This window comes from Miscanthus floridulus, unplaced genomic scaffold (assembly GCF_019320115.1).
Source record: "Miscanthus floridulus cultivar M001 unplaced genomic scaffold, ASM1932011v1 fs_720_2_3, whole genome shotgun sequence".
Taxonomy (NCBI): Eukaryota; Viridiplantae; Streptophyta; class Magnoliopsida; order Poales; family Poaceae; genus Miscanthus; species Miscanthus floridulus.
The window spans coordinates 77,427-100,877 of record NW_027097163.1 but is presented as its reverse complement, the minus strand read 5'-3'; positions in this window follow the sequence as shown (position 1 = coordinate 100,877).

Below are 23,451 nucleotides of genomic sequence, written 5' to 3'. Positions count from 1 at the left end.
ACTCATCCGAAGGTCGGCTAGCATCCAACTGGTAAAAAATCTCACAGGCGATGGTATGCCAGATAATCAAGGAGGTAAAGACTGGAGGAAGAAGTTTTGAGGCGGCGGAGTTTGTGCATGAGAACCAGCAAGCCAATAGCGATGCACACATATTAGCTCGTAGCTTGACTTATAGCCTGGTGGGTAGGCATTTTGGTTTCTAGATCCACCTGACGGTGTTTTTAACTCTTAATTCCTTTAATTCCTGAATAAAATGAGGAGAGTTTCTCAAAAAATACGGAGCTCTCTTCCACAAAACAAAACAAAACGGAGCTCTCTATTTAAATAAACAGCTAAAAACCCCTCAAAAATGGCTAAAAATTAAAATATTTCGGTAGAAGTTTTTTTCGGACTAAAAACGAAGACTTCAAAAGCCACATTATTCTAGGAGGCCGATAAAGCGCAACCGGTGGCTCCACCCCGTGCGTGCCTTCCTAATTACGCCACCCCCGCCTCCTCCCCCGCCCCCTAACCTCCATCGTGACACACTTCCGTTGTCCTCACCCCCGCCCCTGCCCCCACCATCGTCGCCTGACGGCTCCCGCCACCTTGCCACGCACCCACCCATGTCCCTCGTTGTCGCCCACCCTAATCCTAGAGCGTCGGTGAGCTCTGCTGCGATGCCCCTGCCGCCAGGCCTACCCAACCGCCGTCCCCCGCCGTCTCGCTCACCTCCACTACTGTGTAGCTGCCGCCCCCCAAACTCCCTTCTAAGGCTGCCGGAGAATACAACCCTAACCCCGCCGGAACCCTAACCCTAACGCTGCCGTTGTCTTCATTCTCTCCGGCAAAGCGCGGGCGCCGGCGAGCCCCCCTCTTCTTCCTCTCTGGCGCGGTGCGTGCGCACGTTCCGTGCAGAGTGCGGCCCATCGAGTAAATAACTTTGCAATGATTCTAGCCTGTAATGGATGCACTACGGGAAACACGTGATTTGCCAAGTGCAAAAATCTTTGCCGAGCGCCGCACTCGGCAAAATATGACACTCGGCAAAGACCTGCACTTGGCAAAGGCAGACACTCGGCAAAGATTGGTAGGGCTTAACGGCACCCAGCGGCGTCCTCTTTGCCGAGTGCCCCCCATTTGGCACTCGGTAAAGAATTTACTTTGCCGAGTGCCAACCCTAGGCACTCGGCAAAATATTTTTTTTTGTTTTTTTGCCACCAATTTTTTTTGAAGCTTTAGTACACTACCACAAACAACATGTTTAAATTTGGGACATTTTCATTGCCTTTTGGCATATTTCTATAGTTTATTTTGTTTTGTTGAATTTTTCCAGAAAATGTAAGTTTGAACTATAGGTGCATCGAATAATGGATTACATTCGTTCAAAAAATGTTATCCTTATTTCTTAGTGTAAATTTAGGCTAAATCTAGGAACTGTCTCGAATTTCGATCAACGTGCTCACGGGGCAACGCCGCCAACCTACGTGGGAGTGGTTTTTTAATTGTATAAAATGCGAACGAATTCCGAAAATCATGAAACTTGTCGAGTTGTCGCCGTATCGTATGCGTATGCCGTGGAAAAAATTTGAAAAAGTTTTGAGCACGTTGTCACGTACGATGCTCACAAACCAGGACATCTCCATGTCACATTGAGAAGCCTTTTGATGTCTATTGTGATGCATGTGGCACCGGTTTGGGGTGTGTTCTTATGTAGGAGGGCCGAGTCATTGCTTATGCTTCGCGCCAGCTTCGAAAACATGAAGTCAATTATCCTACCCATGACTTAGAGCTAGCGGCGGTTGTTCATGCCCTGAAGATCTGGAGACATTACTTGCTAGGTAATGTGTGCAACATCTATACTGACCATAAAAGTCTCAAGTACATCTTTACTCAACCCGAGTTGAACATGCGTCAACAACGATGGTTAGAATTAATCAAAGACTACAACCTTCAAGTGCACTACCATCCTAGTAAGGCAAATGTTGTTGCTGATGCCTTAAGCAGAAAGGCCCATTGCATTTCCTTAGTTAGTGAAGACTTTCATCTGGCACACCTCCTTCATCCTGTAGTACTCCACAATATCACTGTGGATTTCTCTCTTAGAAGTCGAATTATCGAACTCCAGAAGACTGATGTGGGTGTGTTTCACATCAAGCGGAAGATGAAAGAGCAAGAGACCAAGCACTTTAGGGTCGATGACAAAGGAATTCTCTGGTTTAATGATAGGCTTGTAGTACCCAAAGACAAAGAACTTAGAAATCAAATTATGGCTGAAGCCCATTCTTCTAGAATGTCCATCCATCCTGGTAGCAGTAAAATGTATCAACATCTCAAGCTGTATTATTGGTGAACCGAGATGAAGAAAGAAATCGCAGCCTATGTGGCAAGGTGCGATAACTGTTGCAGAGTCAAGGCTATTCACATGAGGCCCGGATTATTGCAGCCACTCTCTATTCCTGGCTGGAAGTGGGAAGAAATTATTATGGATTTCATTGTTGGATTACCCACTACTAAAAAGGGTTATGATTCCATCTGGGTTATCGTAGATCGTCTAACCAAATCCGCTCACTTTATTCCGGTCAAGTCTACCTATCACCCTCACAATTATGCTGAGATTTATTTTCAATAAGTGGTACGTCTTCATGGTGTACCCAAATCCATTAGTTTCAGATAGAGGACCGCAATTCACAGCTCGCTTTTGGGAATACTTACATCAGAATCTTGGCACTCATCTAATCCACAGTTCTGCCTATCATCCGCAAACATCAGGACAGACTGAGCGTGTTAATCAAATTCTTGAAGACATGCTTAGAGCTTGTCTTATCTCTTGCAAAGGCTCTTGGGAGGAATGGTTGCCTCTCGCTGAATTCTCTTATAACAACAGTTATCAAGAGAGTATCAAAATGGCTCTTTTTGAAGCTCTTTATGGCCGCAAGTGTAGGACTCCTTTAAACTGGGTGGAACCCAAAGAAAGAAGATTCTATGGTATTAATTTTGTAAAAGAAGCCGAAGAGCAAGTCCGAACTATATAGAAGAATATGACTATCGCTCAGGCTAGACAAAAGAGCTATGCTGACAAGAGAAGAAAACCTATTGAGTTTGAAGTAGGTGATCATGTTTATTTGAAGGTATCCCCTATAAAAGGAGTAAAACGTTTTGGAATTAAAAGGAAGCTTGAGCCTCGATATGTTGGACCTTACCGCATTATCGAGAAAAGTGGAAGAGTAGCCAATAAACTCGATCTACCATGTGAGATGGGAGCTATATTCCTAGTATTCTATGTGTCTCAGCTGAAGAAGTGTCTTCGTATTCCCGAGGAAAGAATAGCAACGAGGAGAATCAACTTGAAATCTGATCTTTCTTACGAGGAGAAGCTCGTGCGAGTTCTGGATACTTAAGAAAGAGTGACTCATAAGCGAGTAGTTAAGTTGTACAAGGTAGTTTGGAGTAATCATAGTGATCGGGATGTAACATGGGAGCAGGAAGATTATTTAAAGGAAAATTATTCGGCTTTCTATACTGATTGGTACGCTTTCCAAATCTTGGGACGAGATTTTTCTAAGGGGGGAGGGCTGTAACACCCTAGGTGTTTGGCTTCCACAAAAGTGCATTTCATTTCATAAACATATGCATCATCTATCTCATCATGCCATTGTCACTGAAACATACATATGCAACATTCACAATTCTGTTTGTTTCATACTTGATTTGCTTGTGAATGGTAGTAGTGCAACATGTGAATGCAACATGAGTTTCTCATACCTTGAAACATGGCAACATGGTAGGAATGTGGCAAGTTAAAATTGCAACAAAGGCATGAAACATGTGAAACATGAAATTGCAACATTAGAGTGAAATTGATTGTTTTGTTGCTTCATCACATGTGATCATTAGAAGTTGGTATAGCATTTGTGTAAAGTGGTTGATTATGGTCTAATACACCTTAACTACACTTAGGGTAATTGATGGGACATTGTTCATGTGGATCAAAATGACAAAAATGCCCTCAAGTGGAGGTTTGACTTAGAATGACCTACAGAGTGCCACTGTTTGACTGATTCAAAAGACCAACTTAGAGACCTTGCGTGGTTGTGCACCCTTTACCAAAGTTGTAGCCAATTTATCAAGGAACAAAAGTCTCAATATTACCATCTCATGAAAATGGCTAGAACATGTTCAAACAAGGCCCACAAGTCATATTTCCATGCTGAATTCACACTTAGAAAATTTGCTAAGTCATAAATCCAGTTTCAGTTGGATCGAGCCAACTTTGGCTTGATGTAACTTCTGATCCATGGAGAATTAGACGATGATCCTTGAATAGAAGTTGGAGATGGATGGTAGGCCTACAATTTTCATGTACATGGTTTTTGCAATGGATCAACGGTTTAGCCGTATTAACACGTTGAAGTCGCGCTGTCAGGTGGTTCAAGTCGTCTAAATGTGAGCTACAGTGAACCGACCGTCAGAAGATCACCGCCGCATGTTTACCACCCATCGCCGGTCTCTAGCTCACACTGCCATGCGCCAGTGGATGCCCTGGCACGGCCGGCCACGACTTGAGCAACACCCCGCGCGCCTACCACCAGCTCGCCAGTTCAATTTCCCTTCCCTCGGCTTCCTTCGCTCGCCCGTAGCTCCGCAGCAACAGCCGCCTGTGACTCCGATGAGCTCGTGCTCGCGCGCCACCGCAAAAATGCATCGGCCAGCTCAGTTCGTAGCTTCGCCATGCTCTTCTCCACCTCCTCCACCTTTCAGTCGTGTCGTTTGGGGCTTGATAAGGGCGTATTCGCCATTTCTTCCACCGCCGCCATGGCGGGACCTCGCTAGAGTTGGCACTCCACGTGGCCAACTGCCACCACGGCCTTCCCATCCCCTCCTCCTTGCTTGGTTAACTTGGTAGTGAACTCCGAAAGCTCATACCGAGCTTAGCCGCACCCTACGAGGTCGGGCCTCGCCGGAGCCGGCCAAACCATGGCCATGCGCCGCCATGGCCGTCGCCACCCCCCTCTAGCTATTGTAATCACTGCAATAGATGGTACCGCTAGGTGCGCGTGGGTGAGGCGAACATGTTGGCACCAGCTGGCCTCACCGGAGCTATCACCAGCTGACGAGCTACACCGCCGTCCTTTCTTCCTCCCCTGTCTGACTCACTGACTCGTGGGGCCCCTTTGTCAGTCGCTGAGCCGAGGCGGGAACCTGACCTAGGCCGCGGCGAGTCTGGGCTGCGCTTGCGCGTGCTTCATGGGCCACTGAGCTTTTTCGGGCCGGCCCAGCAGTAGGGTTAGGGTTTCAAATTTGTTTTGTTTATTCTTTTTCACAATTTGTGTGCTTATTCAAAAATGTGTACCTCCTAGTTGGTAGATCCAAATGATGTGGTTCTAATTTTGTTGAGCTCATGATAATGTCTAGTTTATATTAAAAATATAACATATGCCATGTTCTGTTATAAAAAATGGAGTTGCTAATTATCTCTTTTAATCATGAGGGAAATAGGGGAAATTATATCTTTTTCTATGTAGATCCAAATGGCATGAAATTTTTATGGTGTACTGCTCATATCATGAATAGCTTGTAGTTAAATTTTTATATATTTTGGACACTGTATGTAGGACATAGGAAATTCTCTTGTTTGCATGGATGGATCTTGTGTGAATTTTCATAATTTTTTTATAGATCTAGTAAAGGTAAAATTTGGTGAGTGCTATTCTTATGCTAGAATGATGCTAGGAAAAATGTGAAATCTATTGCTTGACACTTTTCATTAGGATTTCCTAATTATGCTAGAAATAGATATGCCACCTGTTATTTTGGATATAGCAAGTTCTGCTTGCCCAATGGCTTTGAAATTTTTATGGTAGTCTATGTGAAGCATGAGATAGCTACTGTAATTTTTTTAGATATTTCTAAATAGTTTTACTATATATTGCTTTAATCACCTAATTAACTAAATAAATTAGAAAAGGGCATTAAATAATTTATTTAGAAGTTGGCACTATACTTTATGATGTTCCTCTGGTATGTGCAACAAGTTGGTAAACTTGGTTTGGTCCAATTATGCTTTTGCATCATCACTAAATAATTAATTTAGTAAACCTGTCATTTCTGGATAGATTCTATGTTTACCTTAATTCAATTTAGTTAACGTAAGAATCAGGCTTTGATGTTGACAAATGATTTGTAGAGAATTTCATAAGCTTTCCAGAATGTCCTCTTGCAAGTCAATTGAATTTATAGAACTCTGGTTATGATTGAATTAAGGAACTACTCGTTGCATGTATAACCTTAACTTTGATTTAAGTATGCCTTTACTATTTCCTAAGCTTGTGGTAATGTTCCTAGGTGTTAGGCCTTTAACTGAAGATGAGCACCTTTATCTTAGGTTATGCAAGTTAGGTAAGTAGATCTCATTCTTCAAGTTAAGTTAGATACATGTTTTAAAGTGATTTGAATAGAGCTATTCTTAATCGGTAAACGAGTGTCCAGTGATGTTTCGTTAAACACTTACTGTGATCTATTCATCATGAGCATCATGTCATTCCTTATGCATCCATGATATTTATCTTGTGCATCGGCATGCAATAGGTGTACCGGAAGGTGTGACACTGTTGGAATTTGAGGAACCAAGCGGGGAGCAGCAGCCAACACCAGAGGTTTAGGAGGTGCAGCCCTCGGGAGAAGTGCCAGATGAGGTCGCCGTTGAGTGCCCGGATCACCGTCCGTGCAACTTTGTGAAAGGCAAGCCCCGGAGCATATTAAGCCTCCTAATTTTTGAAATGCAGTTAAAGTATTAATTGTTACATATATATATTATTGCATTAAGTTTAGGTGTTGGATGCAAACACTTGTTGTGCTGGTTATCCAATCCTTGTTTAGATATTGATACCCTAAATCCTATGTAGCTCAGGTTCAGTGTAGTGCTTAGCCCTACTTAAACGCGGTAGAAGTCGGGTGATTTCCTGTCACCTTACGAGATATAGGAACATACATATGGCACGGTTGGCTATATTTGCTATCATGGAAAAGAACCTGTCTTAATTTGAAATGAAGACCGGGCGGAGGCTTGCCGGTTTGCAGTGACTCCATCTATGTCGCTTAAGGACTGAATCTTGAAGCCTTTCCTGTTCATGTTGAATGCATGCCTCTCTCTTAGTTGGCCATGTCCAAAGACCGACCACTGAAGCTGAGTAGCTCACCTTAGGCCAGGAGTCAATAAGTATAAAGTACGCCTCAGAAGGGAGCCGTAGGCAGTGAGTCCAAGGGCAGGTGATTTAAAAGTCCTGATCAGTCCTAGCAGAAGGGTAATCCCTGAGAGCGCTGGCGCTGATCGAACCCGCGAATTTGGTTCCTGAGTTGTACCAAAGGTGACCCACGGCTACCCTTGCAAAGTATGCCAGGGTGAGAGTTAGGAATACCCCCTCAGCTGAGTTATAATTCGATTCGAGTCACCGTCTCTCCCGGTTAGTGAGAACTTGACAGGCTTATCTCTAAAGTAGATACACTAAATAACATAATGGTTCAGAAATGAAGATATAATGATGATAGCCTTATTATACCTGCTATGGTTAATATTGTTTGCTCCTAATAAGTGAGTGCTCTAGTATAGGTGCAAATCTAGTGGACAGGTAAATGATGATAAACTTGATGCGAAGTTTGAATTGGTTACTATATCCATAAGCTCTTTTATGCAACTATGTCCAGCTAGCCCACCTCATAAGCCTTGCATGACCCTTGGTGTCTTTTATTTCTGGTTTTGATGGATAAGTCTAGCTGAGTACCTTCTCGTACTCAGGGTTTATCTCCCACCTATTGCAGATGACCAGTTCTACTTTGGTTGCTGCAAGTATTGCCTTCTCCCGACTGAGGATGAAGACTAGACCATTGGGCGCGGTCTCTCCTAGTTCTCATACCTGAAGATGCTTTTATGGGACATGACTAAGGTCTGGCAATGTATTTGAAACTATAAAGTTATGTACTAAACTATGTTGCTTCCGCAAAATTTGAACTTGGTTTGTAATATTTTATTTGAACTCTGATGGATGTAATCCGAATGCTACTTGTGAAATGTTGTAACGAATGATGTGTTGTGTTGAATCACTATGGTCTTGGTTTGCATATCGAGAGTTGGTTGAAATCCTTCATGATTTCCGGACTACTGGGATTATGGGAGCTTAAGTACAGGAATTTGATCACTTCGGTGATTGTTTTTGTACTTACGTTCTTATGATTTGGTCGGTTCTGTTACAGCTACACCTGCACCACTATAGAAGAGAGGAGGAGGAGGCAAGGGAGAAGAGAGGAGAAGGGGAGAAGAGAGGAGGAGAAGGAGAAGGAAGGTGCCAGCCTAGGCCCGTCGACCCTCACGCCGCTATGGTTGTCGCCACCGTCGTTGCCGACCCTCGTTGCTGCCATTCTCATCGCAAAGGTATGCCCTACACCTATAGTAGTTAGTAGTAGTACTTAGTAGTGTTAGTAGTAGTTAGTAAGTAGTAGTAGTTAGTAGTTAGTAGTGTTAGTAGTATTGTTAGTAGTAAGTAGTGATAGTAGTAGTGTTAGTAGTAGTAGTGTTAGTGTTGGTAGTAGTTGTAGTGGTAGTAGTACTTTTTGTTGTACTACCTTCGATACTTTCATCTGCATGGAAAGAGAACTAAAGTACATGGCTCGTCTTGGTATATACATGTTTGTTGGCCTTCGTGCCTATGTTTGATATATATGTGGTTGTTGGCCATCGTGCCTACGTTTCTTGTAGGTTTTGGAAACCTCCCCGTGCAGGGGAGGTGCTGCCGAAATTTTCAATGGATTCTAACCTATTGCCTTTTTATGTAGGAGAAGGACCCATGGGAGGGACTTGGCAACCCCGATTGTCTTCGTCGGCGCTGCTGGTCTGCCTACACCGCATCGCCTCGCCACTGCACCGAAAACGCCACTGCCCCTGCTAGCCTGACTCCACTGCCACCCTAGGTATAACCCCCTCCTCCTTTGCATGCATGTTTTATATGGTCACGTAGCCTAGTTAGGCGTCTCCCAGTTCGAAAGAGATATGGTCGGAGGTATGCAGATCTTTGCATATCTGCGACTGTATCTCTTTCGGATTGTCCACGTATTTTGGATAGCCCGCGGATGCATAGATGAGGTTAGTTTCCATGGTTCACTCCGGTCTGAGTCAGACTTTTGGCATCACCTCCCTGTTGTTCTCCGGATACACACTCTCCCTTGTAGGATGTGTATCGGGAGAACAGCGGGGAGGTGTGTGGCAGAACCTCCTAAATTATAGGACCCACATGCACCTGTCACTGTCCAACAACCTCTGACAACCGTACATATGTTCCTGGTAACTTAAGAAGACTGTCGGGTGTCCTCGGGGAACCCTGAATCATCCATGATTTCCGAGCAGAATCCCATTACAGAGTCATTATAGTATTACAACATTTATTCAAATTTATACATCAAAGTAAAAACAGCGGAAGTCTTACAATAACTTAGTTTATAAACCAGTGGTTTCAAACCTTACAAACTAAGTTCGATAAGTAATACAAAACATAGTAGTGGAGTGGTATTATAACATAATACAAACACACAATATAAGTATCCTGCCCAAGGATCACACATTCACTTATCGTCATCGACCTGAACAACAGTCATGCAGCACGATCCAAAATAGATTTGCTCATGAGGCTCACCTACAACAAGGGTCAACGAACCCTGAGTACAAAAGTACTCAACAAGACTTAACCAAAATAAGAACTAATAAACTCAGGAATGCAGGCTCAGGAATTCAAGGTATAGCTTTAGCAATACTCAAAGTTATTTTGCGTAAAAGCTCTTTAATAAAATTCTTTATTTCAACATATAAAACTTTATAAGAACCACATATGAATCTACCATGATCCGTAATGAGATCATGAACTTCATATCCAACATCTTCTCAAACCATCCTTAAGTTCCTAGTTATTAATACTACGATGATGAACAGAGAAGTGAGTCTCCATAACCGAGGAGCAACGATGATTCGAACCGATTATAACCTAGCTGGGAATTCCAGACCACATGACATATGCAGGTCCCTGACCTACATATACCAACCTACTCTCGGATCCTCTAAAACAAGAATGGGTCCGCGCCACCCGAGAATACAGTACTCCACCAATCCAGCCCATTACCACGTGGGTACACGCTATTCCCGCCATCTCTCCACTCCTAGTGTGCGAGTAGCCATTCTCGTAATAGAATCGCCAAGTTAAGGCTTACCGGAGTATGTGGTTAGTACTACAAAGTCTCACCACACACAGTTCAGCAACGGACGGACCTTAATCGACATAGGCGGAAAGAACCCGCTCACAAGACCTCCACGTCTTGTGGCTCTCACATACCAAATCCACCCGGTCAAGATTTATTACTTCATATTCTCATATCTCAAGATAACATAAGTAACCAAAGATCCATTTAACACCTGCTGGTGATAGGTAATCACCTGACTTTGATCTGTCTAAGCATGGCTAAGCATAACTAGACATTTATGACGTAAAACTGGTAACAAGGTGGATACGAAAAAACAATGTTGGTAATGAACCAATTAGGCTTTTACTTAACTCCTAATCACTTAATGTAGTATAGAAAAGCAAAAGCGAAATTATTTTGTAAAACACAAGGTAGGGTTGTATGCATTCAGGGCTTGCCTTCGTTGACGGAAAAGTCCAGTTCCTGCGACGTTTCACAAGTATTCAATCCGACCTCAACAGACGGATTAACCTCCTCTACAACTTGATTAACTACCATGTGTTCACCTTCGTTCACTACACGTAGTAACAATGCCATGTTTAACATGATGCGGAATACGAAACATGATGCTCGATGATAGATGCAAAAGTTAACAACTGGAATACAACTTTTCTTTGCGGTACAGTTGCAATTCAAACTAACTAGACCTTTTCGCAACACCTAAATCAATTACCAAGAATCATTACCAACTAATGACCCAAGGACATCACTCAATCAAAAATTCAAACAAAACCTAAATCATTAAAGGTTACTATTTGCTTTTATGAATTAATTAATTAATTAAGAATTATGAAATAAATCAACTTATTCTATTTGAGCTCAAAATTTTAGTAAAGGTTCATCACATGATAAGTAAGTGGCAAAACAAATTTCATAATTTTTGGACAATTAAATAAGCCTAGAAAAATCATGGAAATCTATTTATTAATAAATTAAGCAATTTTCATTACATTAAAAAAGTACTATAAATCAATATTTCATATTTTTCCTAAATAATATACATCACAGAGAGTCACACAAAAAATTTTATAATTTTTGGAGGTCTAAATAATTCTACACAAAAATAACAAAAGCATACACTATTCATTCATTTCAGAAAATAGAAAAAAAAATCTATATGAACGCTGAGTCACTGACATCGGGTCCCACCTGTCATCCCTAACCTCTCGCGCTGACCACGGCAGCGACGATGCTGACTGATGCTAACTCACCAGCGGTGAGCCAAACAGCGACGGCCAAGGTACCAAAACAACCACCGTGACTAGGCGCATCGACTAACGTCCCTACTTGCACCAATTACGGCCCTATGCTAGCTCAACACCAGCCATGGCAGACGCGGCGGCTCGATGACACGACACCAATGATAGGAGACTAGTAGAAATCAAATACATAGCTCAGGAAGCATCAGTAGCATACCCCGAACTTGTTGAAGCAAAGAACGAGACTAGAGAAGCAACGACGACATGGGTCGACGTTCACGGTGATCGCGGCGGAGCAAGGCATGTCGGTGACGGGGTTTCGGCGACTGTAGTGGACAAAACAATAAATCACGAGGCATTTAGCACCACGGCATTGAGACAAAGCCGTAGGTACACCAATTAAGGGCAACGGCTCACCGGAGGACGCTAGGCCTGCGGTGGAACAGAATCTCTAGTGAGGCTGTCGGCCAGCGAGGAAGAAGGGTTGCTAGCGGTAGTTCCCTAGACGGAATCAGACTGACCACAGTAGGATGGCTAGGCGTGCAAGGAGTAGGTGCAAAACTAATGGATGCTTTGCTGCTGACTGGCAGAGGCACTGGTTCAACGACTGAGGGCTCGCCTGGAGATGAGCAAGAGCGACTGGGAAAAACAGAGCAGCGAAGGGAAGGTCGACGACGACGTCTCGGTATTTATAACGCGGCTCAGAAGCTCAAGGAAGCCACAATGACGGAGCCTTTCCCTATGCTAGCGCGACTGCCATAGACAGGCCACGATGCGCCTGGAAGCAAACCGAAGGTCGCCGGCGGTGTAGCAAGAGCGGTGAGCACTGTTCCACTTAATTACAGAATTGCCATTCGTGTTCAAATTCAAATTACTCCCAAATTTGTATAACAACTCAAAAATCTCCAAAAATAAAAGTTGTTCAAAATCCAAAGTTCTACAACTTTGCTTTAATAACCAACCCCTAATTCGGTCTACATTTTGAAATGAACTTTTGAATTCAAATAGGGGACATTTACCGAATTACGCCTTTTTGAATTACTTCAAATTTTTCATAACAACTTCGAAAACTCCAAAAACAAACTTTGTATAACTTGACAAGCTCTACACTTTTGCTTTTGGGCTCAACCCCAAAATGTGCTTAGATTTTGAAATGAGTTTTCAGGGTAGGGTTTAAATGCTAAAAATCAAGGTTTTCTCGAAAATTTAAATCCAAACCAAATTTTGAACTTGATTCAAACAATTCAATTCAACACTCATAACATAAATGTAAACTTATTTTAGTGAATGCATATCAAAGTTTGCAATATGACTAATGCCTTGCAATGCACATGATGACATGTCCTGTTTTTAATATTTAAACACCCGGGGTGTTACAATCCTTCCCCCTAAAAGAAATCTCGCCCCGAGATTCAAAGCCATAGAGTAAGTAATGAAAAAGGAAATGTGTTAGTCGAAAAACATCCAAAACTTGTCCATAAAACAGCTGAGGTTCCTTTACAAGTATGATTCTTAACAACCTAGCTCAACTAACATTACTCTATATTAATGCAAGAAACTCTGGAAAATTTTCTAATAAGTAATCTTCTGATTCCCAAGTAGCTTCTTCTTCTGAATGTTGATTCCATTGTATCTCGTAGAACTTGACTGTCCTTCTTCGAGTAACACGATCTTTCTGATCCAAAACTCAGATAGGATATTCGGAATAAGTCAAATCTAGTTCAAGTTCCACTCCTTCAACCTCAACATTCTGCTCAGGCACTCAGAGACACTTCTTCAATTGAGAAACATGGAACACATCATGTACAGCTGCGAGATGTTCTGGTAATCTCAAGCGATATGCCACTTTTCCATACCTCTCCAAAATTTGAAATGGTCCAATATATCAAGATGCTAACTTTCCTTTAACACCAAAACGGGTAACTCCCTTCATTGGTGATACTTTCAGATATACAAAATCTCCTTTGTTAAACACCAATGGTCTACGTCGTCTATCTGCATAACTCTTTTGTCAGGATTGAGCTATCTTCAAATTACTTTGTATTTGCTTAACCTTGTCTTCTGTTTCTTTCACAAGGTCGACCCCAAAGAACCTTCTTTCTCCTAGGCTCAGACCAACTCAACGATGTTCTACATCTACGACCATAGAGTGCTTTAAATGGAGCCATTCTAATGATTTCCTGATAACTATTGTTGTATGAAAACTCGACCAAAGGTAAGCATTTGTCCCACTTATTGGAATAGTCAAGGACACAACACCTTAACATATCTTCAAGCACTTGATTGATCTTTCAGTTTGTCCATCAGTCTACGGATGATAAGCTATACTATACAGGAGCTTGGTACCCAATGAAGAATGCAAGTGTTTCCAAAAGTTGGAGACAAACTGTGTACCCCTATCTGACACAATAGTCTTGGGTACTCCATGGAGACTCACAATTTGCTCTAAATACATCTTGGCATACCGTATAGTGGGATATGTATTCTGAACTGGAAGAAAATATGCTGACTTGGTTAGTCGATCTATAATAACCCATATTGAGTCAAATCCCTTTGATGTCTTGGGTAGACCAACAATAAAGTCCATACTTATGTCCTCCCACTTCCAAGATGGAATAGGTAATGGTTGTAATTCACCAGCAGACCTCAAATGTATAGCTTTCACCTTTTGACAAGTATCACACTTTGCTATATATCTAGCAATCTCTATTTTCATTTTAGTCCACCAAAAGCTTTGCTTCAAGTCATGGTACATCTTGTTGCTTCCCGGATGGATAGATAACCTCATAGCATGTGCCTCTTCTAGAATTAACTACCGCAACTCAGGAACCTTTGGTACCACCAGGCGATCCTTGAACCATAACACACCTTCATCATCTATGCTAAAGCATTCTGCTTTTCCATTCCTGACCCTTTCTTTGATATGGGCTATACCCTTGTTTTCCTTCTGAGCAGCAATAACTTGATCTTGAATAGTGGCTTCAACAATTATGTTGGTCAAACTACCTTGTTGAATTACTTCTACATTCAACTTCTCCATCTCTTGACATAAAGTCAGACCCATTGTTCTTACTGTCAGGCAATTGCAATAACTTTTGCGACTGAGGGCATCTGCAACCACATTTGCTTTACCGAGATGATAATGTACTTCCAAGTCATAATCTTTAATCAGTTCTAACCATCTTATTTGTCGCATATTCAACTCTGACTGAGTAAAGATATACTTTAAGCTCTTGTGGTCTGTATAAATATGGCATGTATTACCAAGCAGGTAATGACGCCAAATCTTCAGAGCATGGACCACAGCTGCTAATTCCAGATCATGAGTTGGATAGTGTTCTTCATGTTGCTTAAGTTGCCTGTATGCATAGGCAATGACTCGGCCTTCTTGCATCAACACACATCCAATACCAATACCTAAAGCATCACAATAAACATCAAACAGCTTCTCGATATCAGGTTGGGCTAATACTGGTGCAGTGGTCAACAGTCTCTTTAAGGTCTAGAAAGCCTCTTCACAATCAGATGACCAGACAAACTTGGCTTGGTTCTTTAACAACTCAGTTATGGATTTTGATACTTTAGAGAAATATGGAATAAACCGACGGTAATACCCCGCCAATCCCAGAAAACTCCGTACTTGATGAACTATGGTTGGCGGTTTCCAATCAAGCACATCCTTCACTTTGCTTGGATCAACTGCAATGCCTTCCGCTGACAAGACATGTCCAAGAAATTGTACTTTCTTAAGCCAAAAATCACACTTGCTGAACTTGGCATATAGTTGATGTTCTCTCAAGCGGGTCAGAACAATTCTGAGATGTTCTGCATGTTCTTTCTTATTCTTGGAATATACTAGAATGTCATCAATAAACACCACTACAAACTTGTCTAGCTCAGGCATGAATACCGAATTCATTAGATACATGAAATGTGCTGGAGCATTTCTCAAACCAAAAGACATTACCAAGTATTCATATAATCCATATCTTGTGGTAAATGCCGTTTTGGGAATATCTTTAGGCTTTATCTTGATTTGGTGATATCCTGACCTCAAATCTATCTTGGAGAAAACTTTGGCTTCAGCCAATTGATCAAAAAGCAAATCTATCCGAGGTAAGGGATACTTATTCTTGATGGTCACTTCATTCAACGGACGATAGTCGACACATAACCTCAGGGTCTCATCTTTCTTTTTCACAAAAATTGTCGGACATCCCTAAGGTGATGAACTAGGTTGGATAAACCCCTTCTCAATCAATTCTTGCAACTGAGTCTTCAAGTCGGCCAATTCCTTAGGTGGCATCCTATAAGCTTGTCGAGAAATCGGAGCTGTTCTAGGTTGCAACTCTATGTTAAACTGTATATCCCTATCAGGTGGTAGACTGGGTAAATCTTCAGGAAACACATCTAGAAATTCACACACTACCGGGATATCTCTAATCTCTTTGACAACAGTTGCACAAACCTTGCCCACTAATCTTCTTAAGGTTGGAAGTTGGATGAGAAGTTGAGAATTACTATCAGGCAAACTCACCCTTAATGTCCTATTCAAAGCATCTATAACAGCCTTATGCTGATACATCCAATTTATTCCCAAGATTATATCTATATCCTGATCCTTAAGGATAATCATGGTAATGGGAAAATATGCCCACCCAGGTTTACGGGTACCTGGTATACCATTTCCTTAGTACATAGACATCCCCCGGGCGACTGTATAAAGAAACTTTCCTTTGTTGCCCCAATTGAAATTTCATACTTCACGACAAATGTTCTATTGATGAATGAATGCGATGCGCCAGAATCAAAAAAGTATAATTGCAGGATGATTGGCGACAGGAAACATACCCATCATCACTGGCTCCCCTTCTAGAATTTCCCTAGCTTGAATATAGAACATACATCCTGTCTTCCTCTCATCTTTGCCCTTCTGAGCATTCTGATTGGGGTTCTTGTTTGGTGCCTGACCCTATTGTTGATTGGCAGGGGCCTTCTGATAATTTTGATTAGTCTACCTAGGATACGAACATTCCCTAGAGAAATGACAGGTCCTTCCACAATTGTAACATGGATAATGTTGACCCTAGGACATTGGAGCATTACCACCTGGAGCATTGGTCTGTTGAGAATTTGGGTAGGTTATAGCAGGACGAACATTTGACTGTTGCCCAGCTTGGGACTACGGCGAACGATAAGGAGGATGATTATGATTTACTGGATGATAAATCACCCTCTACATCTTTTGATTTCCCCCAAAAGATCCATACGGCATACTCTTTTTCTTTTTGAGCTCCTTATGCTGCCTATACTTTGCCTCTGAAGCAATTGCAATATTAACAGCCTCATGATAAGTAACATTAGTACAAGTTGTCATCATTGTCTGTAGCTTGGTATTCAGACCTCTCATAAACCACCTCTTCTTCTTAGCATCAGTATTGACATGTTCAGATGCATATTGTAACAGGTGATTGAATCTTCCCACATACTGCATCACGGTTTGATCCCCTTGCTTCAAAGCAAGGAATTCATCCAGCTTCATAGCCATAACTCCTTTAGAGATATAATGGGCTCTGAAGGTAGTACGGAACTTAGCCCAAGTTATTGGAATGCCAGCTGGTTGCATAGCCACTAAGTTTTCCCACCAAGCACTTGCTGCTCCTCGAAGTTGCTGGGCGGCAAACGCAGGTTTCTGATATTTCGTGCATGGAATAAGATCAAATTTTTGCTCCATGGTTTGAAGCCAATCATCAGCCTCTAATGGTTCATCTGCCTTGGTGAACACTAGTGGTCTTGTGTCTGTAAAATTAATATATGTAGCCTCCTGTCTGTTATGGTGGCGACCACAGTTTCCTTGCATTTGATTCTGATTACTCTGAGCCATCTCATGAAGCAAATGAGAATTTTCAACCGTCACATTGACAAGTGCGGCTATAGCATCAACCATATTTGTTGGAATTGGTGGCAGATCTGGAATACCGCTCTCATCTTGTGAGGTACTAGGAATATACGATCCCCACATATGACGCATCTGCTCATAACAAACCAAACTTTATTCACAAGTCTTTATTGAATTGCACAAAAGCTTACTCCTAGACACATTACATAGAGTTTACTAATATAACACAAACCCACATGAACCTAAACAAAACTACTTAACTTTAACTAGAACTAACTATTATACAACTCTACTCCTTTCCTCGATTACTTCAAACTTTAGGCTCAGTATCCATTCCGGAAATATTACCGCCTTCATTATCACTTTCATCGATCATTACTAATTCTTCAGGATCTTCTTCTTCTTCCTCTTCTGATTCGTCATCATCGGCAAGGATGACACCGGGGTCCATGATATCAGCTTGGGGTTCATGATTTGGATCTAGGAGATTACTTAGCCTATGAACTTCCTCAAGTCAGATAAGTATTATGTTCTTCTAAATCTTCCACATAGAATTCTAGCTCATGAGTCCTAGCTCTAGCTACATTTTCCCTATGCCAAGCTTCATTCCTTCCTTCCACCGTATGAACTAACATACGTTCTTAGTTTCGGATGCGCGGTGGTGAGACACCTCAATTGATTCTGTAATTCTCCTACCTGTATGGCATTCAAAGCCCTATCTCTAGTAGCTTGTGCTAACTCTACAGAAATCCTCTGTATCTCTACCTGAGGATCAGGCCTAGAGCTGCTACTGCTAGCACCATCATTACTAGGGGCAAGTTGGTGATGAGGAACTCCTTTGTGTCCAGTGGACTTACGGGGCGTCATCTTGGTACGAGCCATACTATAGGAAGCCAATTTAATCCAAGTAAGACCATTTGATTAAAGTCTAAAGAGCAGCTAGGATGGATTACATTACTCAAACCAGACTCACTACTCAACTCTAGACTCAGAGGTGAAGGAAGTAACGAGTGAATTAATTATGATGCATGAATTGTTCTTACGAACAAAATCATCAAAGCTTATAATGCACATAAACAACATTTGTTTTTATATAGGGCATAGTAAGATTACTACTCCACCACACAAAACCTTTTTAATCAAATAAGGAATGATGAGAAAGAAATAAGATAAGTCAGAAGCAATTTGGACCAAATTAACAAGTTAAGTTTAGTCATCCCAAATTGTTTTGAAATTTTTGTAAACCAATACGATAAAGACTTTGTAACGATTGTGCTCTGATACCATTTTGTGGCAGAACCTCTTAAATTATAGGACCCACATGCACCTATCACTGTCCAACGACCTCTGACGACCGTGCATATGTTCCTGGTAACTTAAGAAGACTGTCGGGTGTCTTCGGAGAACCCCGAATCATCTACGATTTCTGAGCAGGATCCCATTACAGAGTCATTGTAGTATTACAATATTTATTCAAATTTATACATCAGAGTAAAAATAGGAGAAGTCTTACAATAACTTAGTTTACAAACCAGTGGTTTCAAACCTTACAAACTAAGTTCGATAAGTAATACAAAACATAGTAGTGGAGTGGTATTATAACATAATACAAACACATAATATAAGTATCCTACCCAAGGATCACACATTCACTTATCGTCATCGACCTGAACAACAGTCATGCAGCACGATCCAAAATAGATCTGCTCATGAGGCTCACCTACAACAAGGGTCAACGAACCCTGAGTACAAAAGTACTCAACAAGACTTAACCGAAATAAGAACTAATAAACTCAGGAATGCAGGCTCAGGGATTCAAGGTATAGCTTTAGCAATAATCAAAGTTATTTTGCGTAAAAGCTCTTTAATAAAATTCTTTATTTCAACATATAAAACTTTATAAGAACCACATATGAATCTAGGCATGATCCGTAATGAGATCATGAACTTCATATCCAACATCTTCTCAAACCATCCTTAAGTTCCAGTTATTAATACTACGATGATGAACAGAGAAGTGAGTCTCCATAACCGAGGAGCAACGATGATTCGAACCGATTATAACCCAGCTAGGAATTCCAGACCACACGACATATGCAGGTCCCCAACCTACATATACCAACCTACTCTTGGATCCTCTAAAACAAGAACGGGTCCATGCCACCCGAGAATACAGTACTCTACCAATCCAGCCCATTGCCATGTGGGTACACGATATTCCCGCCATCTCTCCACTTCCAGTGCGCGAGTAGCCATTCTCGTAATAGAATCGCCAAGTTAAGGCTTACCGGAGTATGTGGTTAGTACTACAAAGTCTCACCGCACACAGTTTAGCAATGGATGGACCTTAATCGACACAGGCGAAAAGAACCCGCTCACAAGACCTCCACGTCTTATGGCTCTCACATACCGAATCCGTCCAGTCTAGATTTATTACTTCATATTCTCATATCTCAAGATAACATAAGTAACCAAAGATCCATTTAACACCTATCGGTGATAGGTAGTCACCCGACTTTGATCTGTCTAAGCATTGCTAAGCATAACTAGACATTTATGACGTAAAACTGGTAACAAGGTGGATACGGAAAAACAATGTTGGTAATGCACCAATTTGGCTTTTACTTAACTCCTAATCACTTAATGCAGTATAGAAAAGCAAAAGCAAAATTAATTTGTAAAACACAAGGTAGGGTTGTATGCATTCGGGGCTTGCCTTCATTGACGGAAAAGTCCGGTTCCTGCGACGTTTCACAAGTATTCGATCCAACCTCAATAGACGGATTAACCTCCTCCGCAACTTGATTAACTACCACGTGTTCACCTTCATTCACTACACGTAGTAACAATGCCATGTTTAACATGATGCGGAATACGAAACATGATGCTCGATGATGGATGCAAAAGTTAACAACTAGAATACAACTTTCCTTTACGGTACAGTTGCAATTCAAACTAACTAGACCTTTTCGCAACACCTAAATCAATTGCCAAGAATCATTACCAACTAATGACCCAAGGACATCACTCCATCAAAAATTCAAACAAAACCTAAATCATTAAAGGTTACTATTTGCTTTTATGAATCAATTAATTAATTATGAATTATGAAATAAATCAACTTATTCTATTTGAGCTCAAAATTTTATTAAAGGTTCATCACGTGATAAGTAAGTGGCAAAACTAAATTTCATAATTTTTGGACAATTAAATAAGCCTAGAAAAATCATGGAAATCTATTTATTAATAAATTGAGCAATTTTCATTACATTCAAAAAGTACTTGTAAATCAATATTTCATATTTTTCCTATATAATATACATCACAAAGAGGTCACACAAAAATTTTATAATTTTTGGAGCTCTAAATAATTCTACACAAAAATAACAAAAGCATACACTATTCATTCATTTCATAAAATAGAAAAATTTCCATATGAACGCTGAGTCACTGACATCGGGTCCCACCTATCATCCCTAACCTCTCGCGCTGACCACGGCAGCGACGACGCTGACCGACGCTAACTCGTCGGCGGTGAGCCCAACAGCGACTGGCCAAGGTACCAAAACAACCACCGTGACTAGGCGCATCGACTGACGTCCCTACTTGCACCAATTACGGCCCTATGCTAGCTCAACGCCAGCCATGGCGGACGCGGCGGCTTGGCGACACGACACCGGTGATAGGAGACTAGTAGCAATCAAATACATAGCTTAGGAAGCATCAGTAGCATACCCCAAACTTGTTGAAGCAAAGAACGAGACTAGAGAAGCAACGGCGACACGGGTCGACGTTCACGGTGATCGCGGCGGAGCAAGGCTTGTCGGTGATGGGGTTCCAGCGACTGCAGTGGACAAAATGATAAATCACTAAGGTATTTAGCACCACAGCATCGAGACAAAGCCGTAGGTACACCAATCAAGGGCAACGGCTCACCGAAGGACGCTGGCCGCGGTGGAACAGAATCTCTAGTGAGGCTGCCGGCCGCGAGGAAGAAGGGTTGCTAGTGGCAGTTCCTAGCGGAATCAGACGACCACAGTAGGATGGCTAGGCGCACAAGGAGTAGGCAAAACTAATGGATGCTTTGCTGCGATGGCAGAGGCACTGGTTCGACAATGAGGGCTCGCTGGAGATGAGCAAGAGCGATGGGAAAAACAGAGCAGCGAAGGGAAGGTCGACGACGGCGTCTCGGTATTTATAACGTGGCTCAGAAGCTCAAGGAAGCCACAATGGAGCCTTTCCCCATGCTAGCGCAACGCCATAGACGGCCACGACACACCTGGAAGCAAACCGAAGGTCGCCAGCGGTGTAGCAAGAGCGGTGAGCACTATTCCACTTAATTATAGAATTGCCATTCATGTTCAAATTCAAATTACTCCCAAATTTGTATAACAACTCAAAAATCTCCAAAAATAAAAGTTGTTCAAAATCCGAAAGTTCTACAACTTTGCTTTAATAACCAACCCCTAATTCAGTCTACATTTTGAAATGAACTTTTGAATTCAAATAGGGGACATTTACCGAATTACGCCTTTTCGAATTACTTCAAATTTTTCATAACAACTTTGAAAACTCCAAAAACAAACTTTGTATAACTTGACAAGCTCTACACTTTTGCTTTTGGGCTCAACCCCAAAATGTGCTTAGATTTTGAAATGAGTTTTCAGGGTAGGGTTTAAATGCTAAAAATCAGGGTTTTCTCGAAGATTTAAATCCAAACCAAATTTTGAACTTGATTCAAACAATTCAATTCAACACTCATAACATAAATGTAAACTTGTTTTAGTGAATGCATATCAAAGTTTGCAATATGACCAATGCCTTGCAATGCACATGATGACATGTCATGTTTTTAATATTTAAACACCCGGGGTGTTACAAGGTGCTGCCGAAATTCTGTCTCGGATAGGAGCGGAGCATTGAAACTGACCTCATCTATGCATCTGCGAGTGGGATTAGGACCTATCCTCACCTATTAGATGGTAGGAACGCTGTGCAGATGCAATTGTTGGTTATATTACTCGCTTATATGCCAGAGGATGGAGAACCGTGATTGGATGTACTCGGGCCACGCAAGTATGACCCCAGAATGGATGACTAAGACTAATGCTTTCTTGGAGCATTCATTTGGTGAGGCTGCTAGAGGGTCGAGTCGGATGCCGTGTCCCTGCAGCAAATGTGACAACCGTGTAAGAAAGAATAGGAAGAATGTGGGGGAAGATCTTTGCAAGTATGGATTCACGCCAAACTATACCTGCTGGATCCACCATGGTGAAGCCAATCGTATTAGAGAGGAGGTGGTGAGACCACGCCTCGAGGCTTTTGATGGAGATGCGAGGGTAGCAGACTGGATGGATGACTTTCAGGCGGCACGGTTCGGTGAAGGATTAGAGGACGAGCCAGAGGAATCCGCAAAGGCGTACTATGATATGCTGTCTTCGGCACAGAAGCCCCTTCACGAAAAGATAATGGTTTGCACAACTAGGATGCCATTGGACGCCTAATGGCGTTCAAGTCGCAGTGTAGCATGAGTCGAGACAACTTCGATGGTATGTTGGCAGTTGTTGGATCCCTACTTCCAGAGGGTCACATTCTGCCAAAGAACTTGTATGAGTCACAGAAACTTCTTCGTGCCCTTAAGATGCCGTATGAGCACATCCATGCTTATTCGAATGGCTACGTCCTATTTAGGAAAGATCATGAGAAAGCAACGCACTGTCCAAAGTGCAAATCCTCTAGGTATCTAGAGGTCAACACTAGTGATGGCAAGAAGGAACAGATTGGTATCCCCACGAAGGTCCTACGGTACCTTCCTGTCATACCGAGGATCCAACGGCTGTACATGACAGAGGAGTCCGCTGAAACAGATGACATGGCAAAAGATACAATGCTAACAAGATGGTACACCCATCGGATGGCGATGCATGGACCCATTTCGATGGCATACATCATGGTAAAGCTGAGGAGGCTTGGAATGTACGTGTAGCGCTGGCAACAGATGGGTTCAACCCCTATGGATTGCTGGCGGCCCCGTACACTTGTTGGCCCATGTTCATGATCCCCCTCAATCTCCCCCCCCCCCTGACGTCATGT